This window comes from Oratosquilla oratoria, chromosome 12 (assembly GCF_046742065.1).
Source record: "Oratosquilla oratoria isolate Oo_2021 chromosome 12, ASM4674206v1, whole genome shotgun sequence".
Classification (NCBI taxonomy): Eukaryota; Metazoa; Arthropoda; class Malacostraca; order Stomatopoda; family Squillidae; genus Oratosquilla; species Oratosquilla oratoria.
In genome coordinates this window covers 29,482,691-29,504,372 of record NC_134788.1, presented here as the reverse complement: position 1 = coordinate 29,504,372, position 21,682 = coordinate 29,482,691, and the positions used below count along the sequence as shown (strand labels likewise).

The 21,682-nt window shown below is 45.9% G+C and overlaps 1 pseudogene; it reads left to right on the top strand.

Moving 5' to 3' along the window:
* LOC143030302 (uncharacterized) overlaps positions 1-19,369 on the top strand; it is a 55,860-nt pseudogene extending 36,491 nt beyond the window's left edge.
* The last annotated feature ends 2,313 nt before the right edge of the window (positions 19,370-21,682 follow it).

Here is a 21,682-nt window from a genome sequence, read left to right as displayed (position 1 = left end):
CATGTGTTGATAACCTTAATGTAGAGTATTTTGGATGTGCAAGTTCTGTTTCTTGTGCTTATGCTTTTGTTCTTCATCATCTTTCTTCTTATTCTTCAAATGGCTCTTAACCCCTAATTAGGAAACAGAAGGGATGGCATGATCAAATCTCATATTTGCATGACATACATACATATACCAAGGCTTTTTCCCCCTTTCAAGGGAGGTAGTCAAAAAGGGAAAGGCATAAAAACTCTCCCACCCATTTCATCCCTAAATACACTCCACACCCCTCCCACCCTCCCTCTCATCTAAGCACCTCCTGGATGACGGGTCATCCCTGCACCTTGCCCACCGTCCTGGGTCAGAAGCAGTGTCGCAAGACACAGCACATCCACAGCAAGGCCGCTTCATTTAATCGGCGAGCCCCCCTCTCCGTCCCCCCTTGCATATAAGGAGAGGACGGGGAGAAATCCCTTCGGGCTGCGTCAAAATTTACTCACACATACCACCCCGCCCATTCCTCCTCATGCAATCACAACATCATCCATATACAACCATTCTCCACTCACCTCTGTATTTGCATTACATACATATATTTGCCAGATCACATGAAGAACCGTCACCCCCTGACTTTGACCGGGTGACAATTCTTCATGTGGGCTATCCTTCTCGGGTGACAATTCTTCGTGTGGGCCATCCTGGGTTTACGATTCTTTGGATGTGTAAGTTGATAATAATAAGCATAACCCTCATTCAACCTAACCTAACCTACTCTTTATTCCACTGTTGATATTCAGCATACTGGGGTGACAGTTCTTCAGGTGGGATCTCATGGGGTGACGATTCTTGACGTGGGCGTTCTGGGGTAACAGTTCTTCGTGTGCTCCCAAGGCTCTTTCCTCCGTACCAGGGAGGGAGGGAGGAGGTAGCCATCTTGGCTCCTTGTGGATGATGGGTCATCCCTGGGTCAGAGGCGATGCAGCAAGGTCACTTCATTCATGTAATCAGTGACCCCCTTGAACAACCACTCACTTCCACACAATGACTCTCTTATTTTTGTAGTTGTACACGAGTTAGCTTCAGATTCTGTGAGCTGGTTTGATCACATTTTGTGTGCTAATTATTACTCCTATATATTGGACTAATGTATAGGATGGAATGGGTGGGAATGATTTTATGCCTTTTTCTTTTTGGCTACCTCCCTTGTAAGGGGAAAAAAGCCTTGGTATATGTATGTATGTATCATTACCCAGAGTAAAAGAGAACAGCAGTGACTTTATACATTATAATGAGAGTAGTGTGGTGCATCGTTCATATGGCAACCAATGCTGCGCACGAGAATTTGAGTTGTACTGAAGTGGTACTGAAGAGGGTGGAGGGGGAGTGGAGTATGTTAGGGATGGAATGGGTGGGAGTGGTTTCTATGCCTTTGTCTTTTGGCTACCTCCCTTGTAAGGGGGAAATAAGGCTTTGGTATATGTATGTATGTATGTATGTACTGAAGTGATGAAAAGAAGAATGACATAAATAATACATACATATAACAAGGCTTTTTCCCCCTTACAAGGGAGGTAACCAAAAAGGAAAAGGCGTAAAATCATTCCCACCCATTCCATCCCTAAATAAGTAATGATAGTAATGATAATAATACATTCAGCCACAGCTCCCATCGCGGCACCTCGGAAATGGAGGGTGGGTGGGTGACGTGGGCATTTGATGACGACTCCGTTCAAAAGGGTATCGAGCAAAAACTCTTTTCATCTCTCTCGACTTGAATTTGTTTTTATCTTATTTCTTTATTTTTTATTTATTTTATTTATTCATTTTTCATTATTATTTCTTTTTTGTTTATTTAATTTATATGTATGAGGTGGAATGGGCAGGGGGATGGGTGGTGAGGTAGTATGTGTGAGCAAAATTTGACGCAGCTCGAAGGGATTACTCCCCGTCTTCTCCTTTTATGCATGGGGGACGGAGAGGGGGGGGTTGCCGATTTAATGAAGCAGCCTTCCTGTGGAGGTGCTGTGTCTTGCGACACTGCTGCCTACCCAGGGCAGTGGACAAGGTGCAGGGATGACCTGTCATCCAGGAGGTGCTAAGATGAGAGGGAGGGTGGAGGGGTGTGGAGTGTATTCAGGGATGGAATGGGTGGGAATGATTTTATGCCTTTTCCTTTTTGGCTACCTCCCTTGTAAGGGGGTATATGTATGTATGTAATTTTTATGTAGCTCACCTGAATATAGTATAGAGGAAAGGAGATATAATTGTGAGGTTGCATCTTTCCATCTATCATACTTGGTTTTCAAGGGGAGAAAAAGCCTTGGGTATATGTATGTATGTATGTATGTTTTCTAATTTGTTCATGACTTACAACAAGCAGAGGGGGAGAGGGAATTGGCACATATGGAGAGATACAAAGACAGGACACCACAAGCATAGCTTCCCTTCCCGTGAGATACAACTAGGTAAAGAATAGCAGTGCAGTTTGGAAAGAATGTGGAAAGAATGATTGAAAGAAAGAAGACTCCCAGAAGAAGTGTGGAAGGCAGAGGTGGTGGACGGATCAGTGAACTTAGTTAGGGCAGGTTAGGTTCCCAAACTATCTTACCTGACGCCGCCATCGCCCTTTTTGCTTCCAGTAGACCCCCACTCCCTCCCTCTTTTGTTTATGTGAAATGATTCTTGCATTTATTTCTTAGCATTGTTCAGGTAAAAAAAATTCTGTTTGTATTAAATTTCAATAATGAAAGCCACTCAAACAAATTCCAGAGACATTTTTCTAAGTAACTAAAAACGAAACATTTGGTTCAAAGGGAGCAAGAAAAAAAAAAAAAGTTTGAACATTAGCAAATTGTGGTTGTTGTTGTTGTTGTTGTCGTTCCCTAGACTGTCTGTCCGAGCAGTCCCGTCTCCCCAAGGAAGGCCACAGCCGAAACTGGGTTTTCCCACAAATCCTTTATAGAGTGTATGTTGTGTTGTTTGCGTGCATGATTGTGTATAATGCAGTCTTCCATTATGTGTTGTATGGTATGGGGTGAAGTGTTACATCCTGGGCAGCTGTTCACAACACGGTCGTCCAGCCTCTTCTGGTAGCTTAGAAGTGCTGGGTGGTGACCGCATCGCAGTCTGGCCAAGTGGACTCTGTCCTTACGTGGGAGAGAGGATTCAGAAGGGTGGATATCAGGGGGTCTGGCATGCAGCAGTGTGTTGTCTTTCAGTGTGTTAATGGAGCGGTGAGTGATATGATTATGAATATGTTTCCGGAGGCTGGTATTTGGTGGTTGTGGAGGAAGAGAAGAGAGTATCTGTGTGTAATAAAGGTCTATGGGTGTAGTTTTAATGTTTCTTGGTGTGTGTGGGTGTTCTGCTATATAGTGTAGCGGGTGTGATGTGTTTGTGGTGGCTGCAGCAAGTGTTTGTGTGCCTCTCATGTCGAGGTGGTCCTTGACTTTGAGGACTTTTGTTTCATGGTGTAAATGGTCTGTAGGTGATGTATTTGTGCAGCCTGTAATTGTTTTTAGGGCTTTGTTTTGTATGATTTGAAGGGTGTTGTGGTGTGTCTCACTGAGATTAGGAGCCCATGCAGGACTCGCATAATTCATCACTGAGCGTATGCATTGTTTGTATATTGTTATATTAGTTTCTTTGTTTTGTCCAAATGTTGTTCCAGTGATTGACTTAAGTGCGTTAAGTCTAGGTGTGCATTTGTTTTTTATGTTTGTGAGGTGTTGTTTGAAAGACATGGATGTATCGTATGTTACACCAAGAATTTTCGGTGTGTTTGTGTGTGGTATTAGAGTGTTGTTGATGTAGAGATGAGGTATGTATTTGTGTTCTTTTGTCCAGTTGGTGAGAAGTGTTGCTGTAGATTTGGTTGGAGCTATTTTGAGTCTGTTTGTGATGAACCATGTGTTGAGTGTGTCAAGGTAAGGCTGGATTATTTCTGCAGCTTTGTCTGTGTTACGATGTGTGCATGTGATTGTTATGTCGTCTGCGTAGGAAGAGATTTGTATTTCTGAGGTGTCTGGCGTGGGTAAGTCATGCATGTATAGATTAAATAATGTGGGGGATAGAACTGAGCCCTGTGGTACTCCATTCTTAATGTTTCTGATGTGCGATGATTGGCCATTATATGACACATGAGCATTCCTGCCTGCCAGATAATTGGCCAGCCATCTTTTGGTGTTATTGTGCATGTCTGTGTTATATATTTTATTTGTTAGGTTGTGGCGGGGGATAGCATCAAAAGCTTTACTAATGTCCAATGTTATAAGAAGTGTTCTGTGGTGGGGCCTATCTGAATTGATGCCATCTAAAATTCTTTGCGTGAGGTTTGTCAGAAGAGTGTTTGTGGAGTGTAGTGGCCTAAAACCGTGTTGTGAGTCAGCAAGGGGAATATATGGTGTGACAAGTTTAAGTATTAGGCGTTCAATGACTTTAGAGGGGGTGCAGAGAAGTGTGATTGGGCGGTGCGATGTTGGGATTGTTGGGTCTTTGTTCGGTTTTGGAATGGTGATTATTTTACCATGCTTCCAGATGTCGGGTATAGTGTTGTGTGAATAGCTGTAGTTTGCAATGTTTGTGAGTGCGTGTATACCTTGTGGTCCAATGTGTTTTAGGTGGATGTTGCTTATGTTATCAGGGCCACAGGCAGATGAGTGCTTGAGACTATGCATTATGAGTTTTGTCTGACTGTCTATGAAGGGTGTATAGTCTGAGTCTGTGGGAAAGTCTTTCTTACGTCGAATGGTGCGTCGGTCGTCAGGGTGAGATGTAAGATGGCTCGTCTGTGCAAAATGACGTATGAGTGCGTTTGCTTGTTGTCTGTTTGAGGGTAGATTATCTGTTGTTGTGATTATTGCTGCGTGAGAGCGTGTAGTGTTAGTGTTGGATAGTGTGATGCTGTTGAGTGTTTTGTACAATTTGCTGGTGTTTGTTTTGTGATCAAGTGTATTGATAAAGTTTTGCCAATTTTGTGTTTTTTGTTCATGTATTTTATTGGCAATCACAGTGTTTAGTGTTTGTATTTGGTCTGCTATGTTTTGAGGGATAGGTGTGGGGGTATCGTGTTTAAGTGTGTCACGTTGTCTGATGAGGCCTTGGATTTCTGGTGTGAAGTTGGGGTTGTGTGATTTTCTGTTGCCTCTAGGGATGTATCTCTTGTCTGCGTTTTGTATGATTGTATTAAAAGCGTGCACAGCATTGTTTATGTTTGTGATTGGTGTACTGTTAAGTGTTTCAAAATGTTGTTCTGTCTCTTCATTAAAGGCTTCCCAGTTAGCTCTCTTGTAATTGGTGTAAGTGTGTCTGTGGCCAGCTGGGGTGCATCTTGTTTTGGTGGTGATGATGATTGGAAGGTGGTCAGAACCAAGGGCTCCGACCACTCTCCATGATGTTGTTGGGGTTAGGCAGGGGGAGCAAAAGGTGATATCAGGAGAGGAGGGAGTGTAGAGGGCTTGGTATGGGATATGTGTATGATTATGCGTGTTGTTCATGATAGTCAATGAGTCGAATTGAGTCTGTATATCAAGCCCTCTGTCTGTGTCAGGGTTGTCGACAAACCAGGCAGACGACTTGGCGTTGAAGTCACCACCCATGATCAGGTTGGGGATTGAGGTTAGTTGGCTGAGTTGAGGTCTGAAGGTGTTTGGAACTGTGGGGGATGATTGGGGGGGAATGTACATGTTAACTATTGTTAGTGTTGAATTGTTGCCTGTGCGGATACGAATGGATTGGGTTTCTGTTGTGTTATCTGTGGTAGGGAGGAGAATTTTGGTTGTGGCACTTGTGTCCACAAAACAGATGGAATGGTGGATCAGGGTGATGAGTCCACCGCCATTGCCGTCAGTCCGGTCTTGTCTGATGGTGGTGTAATTATGAAATGATGGTGTTTTGTGTGAGTGTCTTAATTTTGTTTCTTGTAGAATTGCAATGTGTATGTTGTGTTGTTTAAGAAAGTGTTCAAGTTCATGTTTTTTAGTGTTAATACCAAATTGTGGTTGGTATCGGTGACGTGTCCAAAACGTGTAAGGAGAACTAGCTTAATAGAAAACGGGTTGGAGTGACTGCTATAATTATACTGTGCATGTACAGTATGTAATGGCAGATATTTGATCTTTGAATGATTTTATTATTGTAATTAAACAAATATTTTTTGAGCAGGTGACTTCACGCCTCCCAGGGCGGGGGGGGGGGGGGGGGCTTGTTTGGGAACCACTGACTTAGGGGATGACTGAGGATGGGGTGAGAGGAATGTCTGTTGAGCAAAGAAGGGAGAATGGTGGTGTATTATTACGGATGATCATTCACTTGATGCAGCAGCAGCCTCCCCCCCCCCCAACAGGGATTTCTCACCATCTCTATTTTCTTTATGAGGAAATGGAGAGAAAGGGGGGGGGGCATCATTTTGTAAGTGAAGCTGCTTTGCTGTGGATGGGCTGTGCCTTGCTGCATTACTACTGACCGAGACAATGGGCATGAGACAGGGATGACCCTTCATCCATGAGGTGTTGAGGTGAAAGAGGGAAACAAGAGTGGAATGGGTGGGAGTGGGTGCTTGCTACTGAGTCAACTACCCTCCTTACAAGGGGGAAGAGGCCATTGGCATTCAGATACAGTATAGATAGTATTCTTAAGAGCCCCAGACCACACCCTGTCTCAGGGTGAAGGGGTGAAGGCACAATAGTTAGTGATGTTATCAGGGTTCTGTTTGTACATGGCAGGCTTTTGTGGTCCACACTCTTTGTCTCCGTGGGTATTATGAGCTTGCTCAGTCTGCTAGCTGGTCGCCTTGGAGTGGGTAAGTGGTGTATTTACGTACAGGGTGACCGTGTTGTGAGTAGCTAAGGATTGGTTAAGGTTGTTCTGTGTGTTTAAACATTTGCACAGGGAGAAAGAAGCAGGTTTTAGGTTTTGTGTACTAACAGGTATCAATTTTTTTTTTTTTTTCTTCTCTTTCTCACTTTCTTTTTTTCTCTTTCTTTTTCTCTTTCTCTCTTATGATGTAGCTTGCCCAGTGCAAGGTGGACAGTTGTACTGATGTATGTGTCTTATGCCTATTTAAATGTTTTGAAGTGGCCCTCAAGTCTTTCTTTGTTCCCTTGGTCGTACTTCAACTCGAGCTGTTCGGGGAGGAGGAGCACAAAAGACTTCACCGACAAGGTGCTGAAATGACCGGGGTGTGTGTGCGTGTGCATGTGTGTGAGTGTGTGAGTGTGTGTGTGTGTGTGTGTGTGTGTGTGTGTGTGTGTGTGTGTGTGTGTTTTCGTGTGTTCAGTGGGTCCTTTGTGTACCTAGTGGGTCTTGTGTGCTTAGACATGGCCGTCCCCTTGTAAGGAGGAGGAAAGGTTCTTGTGACAAAAGGTGCAGATGTATGTATTTTATATTATTTGTTTTGTTATCATTTGTCTGTTTGTTTATCATTATTTGCTTGATTCTCATTTATTATTAGTTATATGTCAATTTATTATTACTTACTATTTACCAGTTTGTTTATCACTTAACTATACCTATGCATTCATTTATGCATTTATTTATGTATCTTAAGATAAGTTGAGAGTGGAGGACAGATGGAGGAAGAGGAAAGGGACAAAAGGTAGGGAGGTGCTTAGAGTGAACTCTTTAAACGAAGAGGAAAAGGAGAAGGAGTACAAGAGGAAGCTGAAGGAGGAGTGGGAGGGAGTGAAGGATAGAGTAGAGGTAGGTGTGGAGGAGGAATGGGGATGGTTCAAGGAGGGAGTCACAAAGTGTGCAAAGATGGTGTGTAGAACAAGAAGGTCAGGAGGAAATAGAAGGAAGGGTAGTGAATGGTGGGATGAGGAAATGAAGAAGGTTGTAGAAGAGAAGAAGCGAGCTTACACAGATTGGTTACAAAATAGGACGAGGGAGTCATATGAGATGCACAGGGAAAAGAAAAGAGAAGCAAAGAAAAAGGTAAAGGAGGCAAAGAGGAGAGCAAATGTAAAATGGGGTAAGAGTATGACAGAACATTTTGAAAGTAATAAAAAGATGTTTTGGAAAGAAATTAAGAGAGGAAGAGGAGGCGAATCAAGTAGAGAAGAAAAGGTAAAAGGTGCAGATGGAGAGATGATAATGGAGGAGAAGGCAGTAAGGGGAAGATGGGCAGAATATTTTAGGGAGTTGCTTAATGTGAAGGCGGATAGGGAGGGAAAGATAGCTGCAGTGGGAAATGCTAAGAAAATGAGAGTGATGAGTGAGGAAAATGGAGGAGAAATAAGGAAGGATGAAGTGAAGGCAGCAGTTAAGATGATGAAAGCAGGTAAGGCACCTGGTATGGATGGATGCCATGCAGAATGTCTTAAAAAAGGAGGTATAGTGATGGTGGACTGGTTGGTAAGGGTATTTAATGTTTGCTGGAGAGAAGGTAGAGTGCTTGTATAGTTCCACTCTACAAGGGAAAGGGGGACAAGTGTGAATGTAGTAGTTTCAGAGGGATTAGCTTGTTAAGTGTAGTTGGGAAGGCTTATGTGAGGATCTTGATTGAGAGGATTAGGAGAGGAACAGGGAGTAATTGGTGAGGAACAGTGTGGGTATAGGACAGGTAGAGGTTGTGTAGATCAGATCTTTGTGGTAAGACAGATATGTGAGAAAGCTATAGGAAAGGGGAAGGATGTTTTCTGGGCCTTTATGGATCTGGAAAAGGCTTACGACAGGGTAGACAGAAAGGCACTGTGGGAGGTTATGCGGATATAAGGGATAGGAGGAAAGCTTCTAGGAGCTGTCAAGAGTTTTTATGAGAGTAGTAGAGCTTGTGTCAGGATTAGAAATGGTGAGAGTGAGTGGTTTGAGGTAAAGGTGGGACTTCGTCAGGGATGTGTTATGTCACCCTGGCTGTTCAACTTATACATGGATGGGGTGGTGCGAGAGGTGAATGCAAGGGTAGTGGGTCAGGGATTGGAGATGGTTAAAGAAAATGGAGAAAAGTGGGAGGTGAGCCAGCTGTTGTTTGCGGATGACACTGCGCTTGTGGCAGGATCGGAGGAGGGATTGAGGAAGTTGGTGACAGAATTTGGGAGAGTGTGTGATAGAAGAAAGCTGAAAATAAATATGGGTAAAAGTAAGGTGATGAGATGTACAAGGGGTGAAAGTGGCAGTAATCTGGAAGTGAGCATTAAGGGAGAGCAACTGGAGGAAGTGGATAGTTTTAGATATTTGGGTGCAAATGTGGCAGGAAAAAAGGTGGAGTGAAGGTGGAGGTAGAATGTAGATTGAGAGAAGCGAGTAAATGCCTTGGTGGATTAAAAAGTGTAATGAGGAATAGAAATTTGGGAATGGATGCTAAGAGGAGACTGTATGAAGGAGTGATTGTGCCAACAGCACTGTATAGAGCAGAAACATGGAACATAAGAGAGGAAGAGAGAAGGAACTTGAATGTGTTTGAGATGAAGTGTCTGAGAAGTATGATGGGGGTTACTAGGCTAGATTGAGTGAGAAATGAGGAGGTGAGGAGGAGAACAGGGGTGGAAAGGGAGCTGGGAGATAGGGTTGATGAAAGAGTATTAGGATGGTTTGGACACATGGAAAGAATGAGTGAAGTAAGACTAGTAAAGGAGGTATGGAAGGCAGATATGGAGGGAGTGAACATGAGGGGACGTCCTAGGATGAGATGGATGGATGGGGTGAAGGAGGCTTTGGGGAAGAGGGGAATGTCTGTTGAGGAAGGACGGGAGAGGACAGAAGACGGGTGAATGGAGAATGGTTGTATATGGAAAATGTTGTGATGCATGAGGTGGAATGGACGGGGGAATGGGGGATGAGGTAGTGTGTGTGAGCAAAATTTGACACAGCCCGAAGGGATTTCTCCCTGTCCTCTCCTTTATATGGGGGGACGGAGAGGTGGGGTCGCCGATTTAATGAAGCAGCCTTGCTGTGGATGTGCTGTGTCCTGCGACACTGCTTCTGACCCAGGGCAGTGGACAAGGTGCAGGGATGACCCGTCATCCAGGAGGTGCTAAGATGGGAGGGAGGGTGGAGGGGTGTGGAGTGTTTTCGGGGATGGAATGGGTGGGAATGATTTTATGCCTTGTCCTTTTTGGCTGCCTCCCTGGTAAGGGGGAAAAAAGCCTTGGTATATGTATTTATGTATTTATTATTTATATTATTATAGTTTTATTAGAGTAGTAGAGCATGTGTCAGGATAAGAAATGGAGAGAGTGAGTGGTTTGAGGTAAAGGTGGGACTTTGTCAGGGATGCGTTATGTTGCCCTGGCTGTTCAACTTGTACATGGATGGGGTGGTGCGGGAGGTAAGTGCAAGGGAGGTGGGTCAGGGATTGGAGATGGTTAAAGAAAATGGAGAAAAGTGGGAGGTGAGCCAGCTGTTGTTTGCAGATGACAATGCACTTGTGGCAGGATCGGAGGAGGGATTGAGGAAGTTGGTGACAGAGTTTGGGAGAGTGTGTGATAGAAGAAAGCTGAAGATAAATGTGGGTTAAAAGTAAGGTGATGAGATGTACAAGGGGTGAAAGTGGCAGTAGACTGGAAGTGAGCATTAAGGGAGAGCAACTGGAGGAAGTGGATAGTTTTAGATACTTGGGTGCAAATGTGGCAGGAAAACATGGAGTGGGGTTGGAGGTAGAATGTAGATTGAGAGAAGTGAGTAAATGCCTTGGTGGATTAAAAAGTGTAATGAGGCATAGAAATTTGGGAATGGATGTTAAGAGGAGACTGTATGAAGGAGTGATTGTGCCAACAGCACTGTATGAAGCAGAGACATGGAACATAAGAGAGGAAGAGAGAAGGAGTTTGAATGTGTTTGAGATTAGGTGTCTGAGAAGTATGAAAGGGGTTACTAGGCTAGACAGAGTGAGAAATGAGGAGGTGAGGAGGAGAACAGGGGTGGAAAGGGAGCTGGGAGATAGGGTTAATGAAAGAGTATTAGGATGGTTTGGACACATGGAAAGAATGAGTGAAGAAAGACTGGTAAAAAGAGGTATGGAAGGCAGATGTGGAAGGAGTGAACATGAGGGGACGTCCTAGGATGATATGGATGGATGGGGTGAAGGGGGCTTTGGGGAAGAGGGGAATGTCTGTTGAGGAAGGACGGGAGAGGACAGAAGACAGAGGTGAATGGAGAAGGGTTGTGTATGGATGATGTTATGATGCATGAGGTGGAATTGGTGGGGGGGATGGGGGGTGAGGGAGTATGTGTGAGCAAAATTTGACACAGCCTGAAGGGATTTCTCCCTGTCTTCTCCTTTTATGCATTGGGGGGGTGGTCGCCGATTTAATGAAGCAGCCTTGCTGTGGATGTGCTGTGATTTGCAACACTGTCTCTGACCCAGGGCAGTGGACGAGGTGCAGGGATGACCCGTCATCCAGGAGGTGCTAAGATGGGAGGGAGGGTGGAGGGGAGTGGAGTGCATTTAGTGGTGGAATGGGTGGGAATGATTTTATGCCTTTTTCTTTTTGGCTACCTTCCTTGTAAGGTTGTATGATTTTTTTCACATCCAACCTAGATATGGACCAAAAGGTCTCTTGTCGGCATGCTCCACCATTTATGACAGGTTTTCTTCTCTAAACAGGAAATCTGAATATCAGGCTCATGATAAAAATTCTTTTCTTCTCCACTACGTTGTCATTCAGAGGTGACCGTTCTTATCAGTCGCTCAGTCTGCTCTGAGTAATCCTGTCACGTTATTCTCCATTCGCAGGTTACTCAACGTGGGTCTTGACGAGGCAGTGGTGATGGTGTTGCTGGTGGCCCTCAGACTCAAGTACCTACGTACTCCTGAAGCCTCACGGACACCTGGAGGAACACCTGATGCAAGATTCGTTGCAGCTCTCACAACCCCCAGCGACAGGTAAGGAGAATTGACGAATTCCTGCATCGTTGAAATTCTAGGGCTGTGCAGCAGCCCAGTGGATACCATGTCGAGCTCATGAGCAGGTGGTTGTGAGTGTGATTCCCATGACCTGCTGTGCACTTCTTGCTTGCGTTGGTTCCCGACAGCATACATGCATGCCAGGCGTGGGAGCGACCCAGTCATCAACCTAGAAAAACCAACAGCTTTGCCACAACTGACGGGGCTTTCCCCCCCAAGAGTGGTTTCTCCTTGCTTGCCACCTTGTGGGGAAGTGGGATGATGGTGAGATTAAAGTCCATCCTAAACGTCTGCGCCCCAATGTGCTGTGATGATGCAATTGTTTCACTTTTAGGCTGCGTTTGCACTGAGTGAGTCTGGGCTGGTTCTCGCCAAATGTGAGTTTGAATAGGTAGAAATAGACTTTGTGTGTGCAGCATTCTAGATTCCCCCAAGAACACAAAGGATTACAAAGGTGGAGCATGCCGACAGGAGACCTTTTGGTCCATAACTAGGTCGGGTGCAAAAAAAAAAATATATATATATATAATACATACATATACCAAGGCTTTTTCCCCCATACAAGGGAGGTAGCCAAAAAGAAAAAGGCATAAAATCATTCCCACCCATTCCATCCCTGATTACACTCCACTCCCCTCCACCCTCCCTCTTAACTTGGCACCTCCTGGATGACGGGTCATCCCTGCACCTTGTCCACTGCCCTGGGTCAGAAGCAGTGTCGCAAGACACAGCACATCCACAGCAAGGCCGCTTCATTAAATCTGCAACCCCCCCCTCCCTTCTCCGTCCCCCCATGCACAAAAGGAGATGATGGTGAAAAATCCCATCAGGCTGGGGTATTGGCTGCATGTTATTGCGGCAAAGTAGCATGCAGTTGATACTTTAGGGTCTATATGGGGTGCCCCTACGGACCAGAGCCACGCATCATTTTGTCTGTGATAGAGGAAAACTCTGTTCATAGAGAAATGATGACACTTTTATACTATGACTGTCCCTCCATTATGCTGTCCCCCAACCCCTTGTTACTGTCCTGTACAATTTCTCTGAATAGTCATTTCCTTTTTCGCCTACCTACCCTGTGGTGGGGGCAAGATAATACTGCCACCAAGTATTTCCACGTGGATCGTTAGAGGCGAGAAGAAAGGGACGGACGGGGATTGGGACCAGGCATCTTTCTCCCTGTAGCCCCACAGGGGACATTCCTAAAAAAGTTAAGTAAAATATAATAATATAAATAATAATAAATGAAATAAATGAATAGGTATAGTTAAATAATAAACAAACTGGTAAATACATATACATATACCAAAGGCTTTTTTTCCCCCCTTACAAGGGAGGTAGCCAAAAAAACAAAGGCATAAAAACGATACCCACCCATTCCATCCCCAATACACTCCACTCCCCTCCACCCTCCTCCCTCCCTCTTATCTTGACACCTCCTGGATGACGGATCATCCCTGCTTCTTGCCCTAGGTCATAAATAGTGTCGCAAGACAGCACATCCACAGCAAGGCCGCTTCAATAAATCTGCGACCCCTCCCTTGCCGTCCCCTCATGTAAATGATAAATAAGATAAATAAATGTATAGGTATAGTTAAATAATATGCAGGTAAATAGGAAATAATAATAAATTGACATACAACTAATAATAAACGTAAATCAAGCAAGTAATAAATAATATTCTCACAAATGATAATAAGCAAAGAAGCAAATGATAACAAAACAATATAGTGTGTAGCATTCGTAGAGGTTTAGCTCCTTGCATTTCGCCATTCAGTTTCTCTGCATACAACACAAAGGGAATTTGACATTTGAAGATTGAAAAAACGAAAGATTGTTGTAACCGACGTCATTTCTACTCAAACGAACTCGCTCCAGTTGAGGGGAATCGCCCGAGACTCCCTTGGTGTAAACGCAGCCTAAAGGTCAAGACGATCAATTGATCAATCTGTTGCCCCTGGTCTCTCATGGAGTTGTTTTTGTTGATGGAACCTTCAACACCAACCCGTAACATTATATTGCCCAAGTAACTGAGGATGCTTGCTAGTTGAGCAGGTTAGGGTTGCTACTTGCAGCGGGGGTTGAGGTGACGGCAGTTTGAACCCTCCGCCACTGGTGAGTTGGACCAAGGGAATGGTTAATTTAGTTCCACACTACAAAGTTCTCTGTAAGGGGCACCGTCGTAGCCTTCTGATAAGGGGAACTCACAACATTGAACAAATCAACAAGATTAGCAAAAGAAGTGTGGAGGGAGTGAACATGAGGGGTTGACCGAGGATGAGATGAGCGGATAGGGTAAAAGGAGTGTTGCATACAAGGGGAATGTCTGTTGAGGAAGGAAGGGAGAAGGCAGGGGATAGGTGTGAGTGGAGAATGCCTGTGTATGGATGATGCTGTGATGCATGGGAGGGAGGGAGGGAGGGAGTAGGATGGGGGTTTTAAGGAGTATGTGCACTTGATATTTTGATGCAGCCCGAAGGGATTTCTCCCTGTCTTCTCTGTTTCTGCATGAGGCTGCTTCTGACCCAGGGAGGGCAGTGGACAGGATGCAGGGATAACCCGTCATCCAGGAGGAGCCAAGATAAGAGGGAGGGAAGAGGGTGGAGAGGAGTGGAGTATGTAAGGTATGGAATGGGTGGGAGTGGTTTCTGTAAGGGGGGAAAAAGCCTTTGGTATATGGTATGTATGTACAAAGTAATTTCTTGCCGTCTTCTCAGGAGGGGACCGAGAGGGAGTTCACTGATTAAATGAAGCAGCTTTGCTGTGGATGTCCTGTGTCTTGCTGCATTGCTTCTGACCCCCCAGGGCAATGGGCAAGATGCAGGGATGACCTGTCATCCAGGAGGAGCCAAGATAAGAGGGAGGGAGGGAAGGGTGGTGAATGGGAGTGGATTAAGTAGAGAAGAAATAGGTGGGAATGGATTTACGTTTTTGACTTTGGCTACCTCCCTTGGAAAGGAAGAAAAAGCCCTTGGTATTTGTATGTGTATGTAACTACTGTACTACCGACTGAACATAAAACGCCCCAACGGCAACATACAACACCTGTACTACACAAAACCATGTTCATGCAGATCATTAGACAATCTCTTCGAGAGAGACCACCAAACTCTCTACTTTGACACTCTTAAGGTATCAGGTCCACAGAAAAATCCTCTCCTGATATTTTTGAGCCCAAGTTAGCAGCCTCCTGCTGGACGTTCACTGGCTGCTGCTGGTGTTCTATTTATTTACTTGTTTGATTATTTTAGTAATATTGTTATTTATTTATTTATTTATTTATTATTATATATAGTTTTTACTTGTATGTTTTTATTTCATTATTTTATTTACTTGTGTATTTTATCTATATCTTTATTTATTTATTTTTTGTTTTTTTTTCTGATTCAGTCGATCAATTGCTTTGACTATTGCTGGAGACCTGCAGCTGTGAAGAATCTGGCTACAGTTTCTGGATGACCCCATGGGTCACTCACTGAAGATATTTTGCATAATGCAGAATACAGTAATGTATGCTCCAACTTGTGTGTGACAGTTGCTTCAGAATAAAAGTACACAGTTTCACTCTGATTTGATCCACGTGACGCAACTCCAAGATGTTGTTATCTGAACATGTTTGTGTGTGAACGGATAAGACGAACTTTGCACCGCCAGAGGAGTCAGAGCTGCACTCTGAACGAAGCATCCGCACACGACCTACTCCTGCACCATACGAGCCAACACCAGGACAGACAAAGCCACGCAGACAGGACCTTGTACCTCCGCCACGACCGACCGCCTCCTCGGCCGTGTTAGCCAGGGGTAAGATGGAGGAACACCTGCTACAGGATGCGAAAGAGGAGGAAGAGCAAAAACTCAGATCGTTGGATGAGTGTGTTGCTGTCATGAATTCCAAGGTAAGGAGGAGGAGGAGAGAAGAGAGGAAGCAAGTGAGAAGGGTAGAAGTATAATGTGTCGCTCTCATGAATTCTAAGGTGAGGAGGAGGCGAGAAGAGAGGAAGCAAATGAGAAGGGTAGAATTATAAAAAAAGAATAAAAAAAAAAAGATAAAAAGAAGTAAATGAATAAAAAAAAGGGGGTGGGGGGCAGGGAAGGAGGTGATTGTGATTGGGTGTATCACATATTGTAGAAGATTTTGAGAAATGAGGCAGATTGTCTTCTCCTTCCATCTCTCCATATATGGGGGAGGGTTTTCAAGTCCAGTGATTTACGTATATTATGTCCATGAATTTTCTCTCTCTCTTTTTTTTTTTGTTTTTTTTTCCCTCATTTCTCTGTTGTACTCTCATGATGGCTCTTTGTGGATGAGAGAAGGGACATCCCACCCTGCACTGCCCAGGTAGGTCTTGTAGTGCAGCAAGACGTAGCACATCCACAGTAGGGCCACTTAATCACTTAATTTTGGAAAGATAGTCGGGGACAGGAATGAGCCTTCATCCACGAGGAGGAGGAGGAGGATGCTGAGGTGGCAGGAGGAGGATTAGATAAGTTTTAATGACATAGCATTCCTAAACTACGGGAATGTCAACTTGTCTTGCCAGAAGGTGTGCATAGAAAGGGGTTACCATGATATGGCCAGGAGAGTAGGAGTTCCATCATTTGTAGAAAAGCATAAGAGGTCCAGTGTGATCATTGCATGAGGGAGGGGAGAAGGTGGTCGTGGTGTTGGGTTGGGTTGGGTTGCAGGAGGAATTTGAGCGATTGCTCTCATGACAGAGCAGCGAGGATAAACCCCATCAGGATGGAATCACAGCTTCTTGCTGCATTCCCAGTTAATACTTTACAATAGAAACTTTGTGTGAAACACATTTATTTGAAAAACAAAGTACACATGTATACCAAGGGCTATTTCCCCTTTATGAGGGATGTAGCCAAAGTCGCAGACATAAATCCACTCCTGCCCATTTCATCCCCTCCACATACTCCACTTCCATTCACGACCCCTCCCTCCCTCCCTCCCTCTTTTCATGGATCCTCCTGGATGACGGGTCATCTCTACATCTCGCCCATTGTGCCCTGGGGGGTCAGAAGCAATGCAACAAGACACAGCACCCACAACAAGCAAAGCCACTTCATTTAAATGGTGACCCCCCCCCCTCTCCATCCCATCATGCAGAAAAAGAGAAGACATGGAGAAATCCCTTTGGGCTGCATCAAAATATCATTCACACGTACTCCCTAGCCCCCCTCCCCCTCATCCTCATCCCCCACCCACTCCCTTTCATTCATCACAGCATCATCCATACACAACCAGTCTCCACCCACCCCTATCTTCTGTCTTCTCCCTTCCTTCCTCAACAGACATTCCCCTATTTTCCAACGCCCCTTTTACCCCATCTATCCATCTCATCTTTGGTCACCCCCTTATGTTCACTCCTTCCATCACTGCCTTCCACACCTCTTTTACTAATCATTCAATCACTCATTCTTTCCATGTGTCCAAACCATCCCAATACACTTTCATCCACCCTATCTCCCAACTCCCATTCCACCCCTGTTCTCCTCCTCCTCACCTCCTCGTTTCTCACTCTGTCTAGCCTAGAAACCCTTACCATACTTCTCAAGCATTTCATCTCAAACACATTTAAAGTCTTCCTCTCTTATGTTCCATCTCTCTGCCCCATACAGTGCTGTTGGCACAATCACGCCTTCATACAATCTCCTCTTAGCATCCATTGCCAAATGTCTATTTCTTCTTTACACTTTTTAATCCCCCAAAGCATTTACTTGTTTCTTGCAATATACCTCCCACTCCACTTCCTTCAGCCTCTCTTCTTCCTTGATACTCAGAAAAACAAAGTAATGTAATTTAAGAAAGGGGGGGGGGAGGAAGGGGCAAAAATTTCTTGACGGGCAGCATAAAACACCTTTGGCACGCACACATGCATGCATGCATGTGACCCACAGGCCATAGATTGCCCTTCCCTCCCTTGCAGTGTGGCAAGGAACAAGGATGAGATGCTGAGATGGGAGTGGCATTAAATGGGTTTTGATATGTAATTAATGGATTTCAGTTTTGACTCGGCTACTTCTTTATAATGGATGAAGGACTTTTGTTATTTGTATATAATTGCATAGCTTCCCTTTGACAAAAGCAGATTTATGCTCTTGGACACTCCAAAATTATCCTCTTTTTTCTTTATTTCAGGTGCACATCAGGAGTGTCCTGGAGAAAATGCTGCACAATTTGCCAAGATAGTTGCTGCAACAGTTTTGGCTGGAGAACTAACTGTCTCTGATGGCAGCACTGGCGGCAGGGCACCTCCTCCTCGTCAAGAGCCATCTCATTCACCACAACCGTGCTGCCAAAGCCGCTGCCTCAGCTCCTGCTCCTGCTCCTTGTGCCACAGTCACGCTCCCCACCACCACAGTCACATCAGTATTGCCTGCGACGGCCTTGTCTACACTTACCAAGAAGTTGACCATATTCCGCAGGACAGATGCACCATCCACCACAAGCACACTTCCTCTGACAGCCACACTCCCCATTACATTAACAGACCACCCTACATCGGGTACCACCGCAAGTACGCTTCCTGCTACCCCGTCCCCACCCCCTGCAGCAGCAGCAGCAGCACCGACTCTCATATCTGTGGTATCGGCCGCAGCTGTGTCCCCAGAGACGACCACATCCATGGATATAAACATTCCTACGGACACAAGTTCTCCCCCGGACGCGTCGCCGGGAACTAGAACTCCCGTCGCAGTGTCTTCTTCCAAGAGAGAAGGGGCCCTGGCAGGTCAACCAAAAAGAACCTTCAGAATCTGAAAGCAAGCTTCAGGCTTCAGGCTTCAGTGTTGTTCGCCCAGCACCGTATCCTCCCCTTCTGCAGCAACCACAGTCACTCCCGATGTTTGTGCAACCTCTGCACATGAACCAAAGTAAGCCCAGAAGCAGCAGCAGCATTAGATTGTTGTTGTGTAGAGTCATCAGCACAGTAACATGTGCAACAACATGTGCATTCCTTACTGTTGAAACTTTGAACTAAACATTGGATTGCTTGGTAAATTCGTGTTCGGATCATTGTGTATGACACAAATTTATGCCCTCGTAAATTGATTTACGGTCACAAATGCCTGACTGTATATTACAAGAGTTTATGTATATATTTGCACCTGTGTATGTATATATATGATCAGTAAGTTGGATAAGTTGATTATCCAGTGCAACAACAGATAAGGGAAATGTACAGGAATTGCGTAAGAATGTGTGAGAGATCGTGATATTTTGCTTTAGGCGTAGCCAATGTCTCATGAGGATTTAATGTCTTCCCAGGAAATACAAAGCAGACAAAAGTAGGACATAGATCAACAAGTAACGAGTCAGATGACAATGGGATTTAATGAACCAGACCCTTGCTTTAACTCGCCGGTGGAGGCAGGGTTCGAACCTCCGTCACCCCGACCTCTGCCACAACTAGAGATGTTCTAACCCACTTACCCAGATGAGGATCTGTCTGACACCCGACTCATCCTCTCCTAACAAGAGGATGATTTAGAATCAAAATTTATTAAAAAAAAAAAAAAAAAAAAAAAAAAAAAAAATCCCAAAAAGTCAAAGCATGCGAGTGAAGTGAGTGGGCAGGTACATATCCGAAAAAGGATGCCACAGGTGGTGATTAAATTCAAGCTGACAACAGACAAGGATCACTTTGTTTTTGTTCCTGCAGTTTTGACTGGACTTGAGGCAAATTACAGCACGTCGACGTTGAGCAATCGTGCCTTGTACGCTTTGAAGTATCTTGCAGGGGCCTAGTGCTGCTGCTGCCAGGCGGCAAATACCGCTAATTTCAGTACCAGATTTACCAATAAAAAACAATGCCGTTACCGGGATTACCGGTACTTTACCCTCCTCTCCCCTCCCTTTCTTTCCCTCCTCTCCCCTCCCCCTCTCTCCTCTCCCCTCCCCCTCTCTCCTCTCACCTCTCCCCTCCCCCTCTCCTCCCCCTCTCTCCCTCCTCTCCCCTCCCCCTCTCTTCCCACCCCCTCTCTTCCTCCTCTCCCCTCCCTCCTCTCCCCTCCCCCTCCCTCCTCTCCCCTCCCCCTCTCTCCTCTCTTCCTCCTCTCCCCTCCCCCTCTCTCCCTCCTCTCCCTCCTTTCCCCTCCCCTTCTCTCCCTCCTATCACCTCCCCCTCTCCTCTCTCCCTCCTCTCCCCTCCCCCTCTCTCCCCCTCTCTCCCTCCTCTCCTCTCCCCCTCTCTCCCTCCTCTCCCCCTCCTCTCCCCTCCTCTCTCCCTCCTCTCCCATCCCCCTCTCTCCCTCCTTTCCCCTAACCCCTCTCTCCCCTCCCCTTCTCTCCCTCCTTTCCCCTAACCCCTCTCTCCCCTCCCCCTCTCTCCTCTCTCCCCCTTCTCTCCTCTCTCCCCCTCTCTCCTCTCTCCCCCTTCTCTCCTCTCTCCCCCTCTCTCCTCTTCCCCTCTCTCTCCTCACCCCCTATCTCCCCCTCTCTCCTCACCCCCTATCTCCCCCTCTCTCCTCACCCCCTATCTCTCCATTCTCTCTCTCCTCTCTCCCCCTCTCTCTCCTCACCCCCTATCTCCCCCTCTTTCCCCTCTCTCCCTTCTCTCTCTCCTCTCTCCCCCTCTCTCCTCTCCCCCTCTCTCTCCTCCCCTCACCCCCTATCTCCCTCTTCTCCCCTCTCTCCCTTCTCTCTCTCTCCTCTCTCCCTTCTCTCTCATCTCTCTCCCTTCTCTCTCATCTCTCTCCCTTCTCTCCCCCTCTCTCATCTCTCCCCGTCTCTCCTCTCCCCTTCCCCTCTCTCTCCTCTTTCCCTCTTTCCTCTCCCCCTCCTCTCCCCCTCACCCCTCTCCTCTTTCCCTCTCCTCTCCCCCTCTCTCCCACTTGACTCTTCTCTCTCCCCCCTCTCTCCTCTCTCCCCTCTCTCTCTCCCCCCTCTCTCTCTCCCCCCTCTTCCCTCTCCCTCCTCTCTTCTGTCCTCCCCCTCCTCTCTTCCCACCCCCCTCTCATCTCTCTCTCCCCTCTCTTCTCTCTCCCCCTCTTTTCTCTCTCCCCCCTCTTTTCTCTCTCCTCTCCTTTCTCCTCACCCCCTACTCTCCCCTCTCCTCTCCCCCTACTCTCCCCCTCTCCTCTCTCCCCCTCTCTCCTCTCCCCCCTTTCCTCTCCTCTCTCCCCCTCTCTCCTCTCCCCCTCTCTCCTCTCTCCCCTCTTCTCTCCTTCTCCTCTCTCCCCCTCTCTTTCATCCCTCTCTCCCTCTTCTCTCCCCCCTCTCCCTGTTCTCTCCCCCCTCTCCCTCCCCCTCTCCCTGTCCTCTCCCCCTCTCTTCTCTCGCCCCCTCTCCTCTCTCTCCCCCTCTCCTCTCTCCCTTCTCCCCTTTCTCCTTTCTCCCCCTCTCTCCTTTCTCCCCCTCTCTCCTTTCTCCCCCCTCTCTCCTTTCTCCCCCTCTCTTCTCTCCCCCTCTCTTCTTCAGAATCTTGAAAATATTCTCACTGCACAAAATGCTCACATCGAAAAAAATTTTTTTTACCTGTAATTGCCATTTCGTAGGCCAAGCATTGGTGGTCTAAATTCACCACAACATTACTGTACAGTATCCTATTGGTGATTTTACCATGCCTTTTCAGTGTATACAGCCTAGTCATTGCTAGTCCATGTACCGTAGTTGCAAAATAACATGTTTTGGTCATGTTGGCAAATACCTTTAGGTAAAATATTATGGACTACACGTATTCATTTATTTCAGCTATACAAAAAAAAAGAAACATCCACATCTTTTGCCGCAGGTAGGTGGAGACAGTAATAAAGGATTGGCTGCATCATGCCGGCAACCGTTCTGGAGGAAGAGACACTAAATTGCATGAACGGGAGGAAGAAAGACAGAGAAAAGAAGAGAAAAAGGAA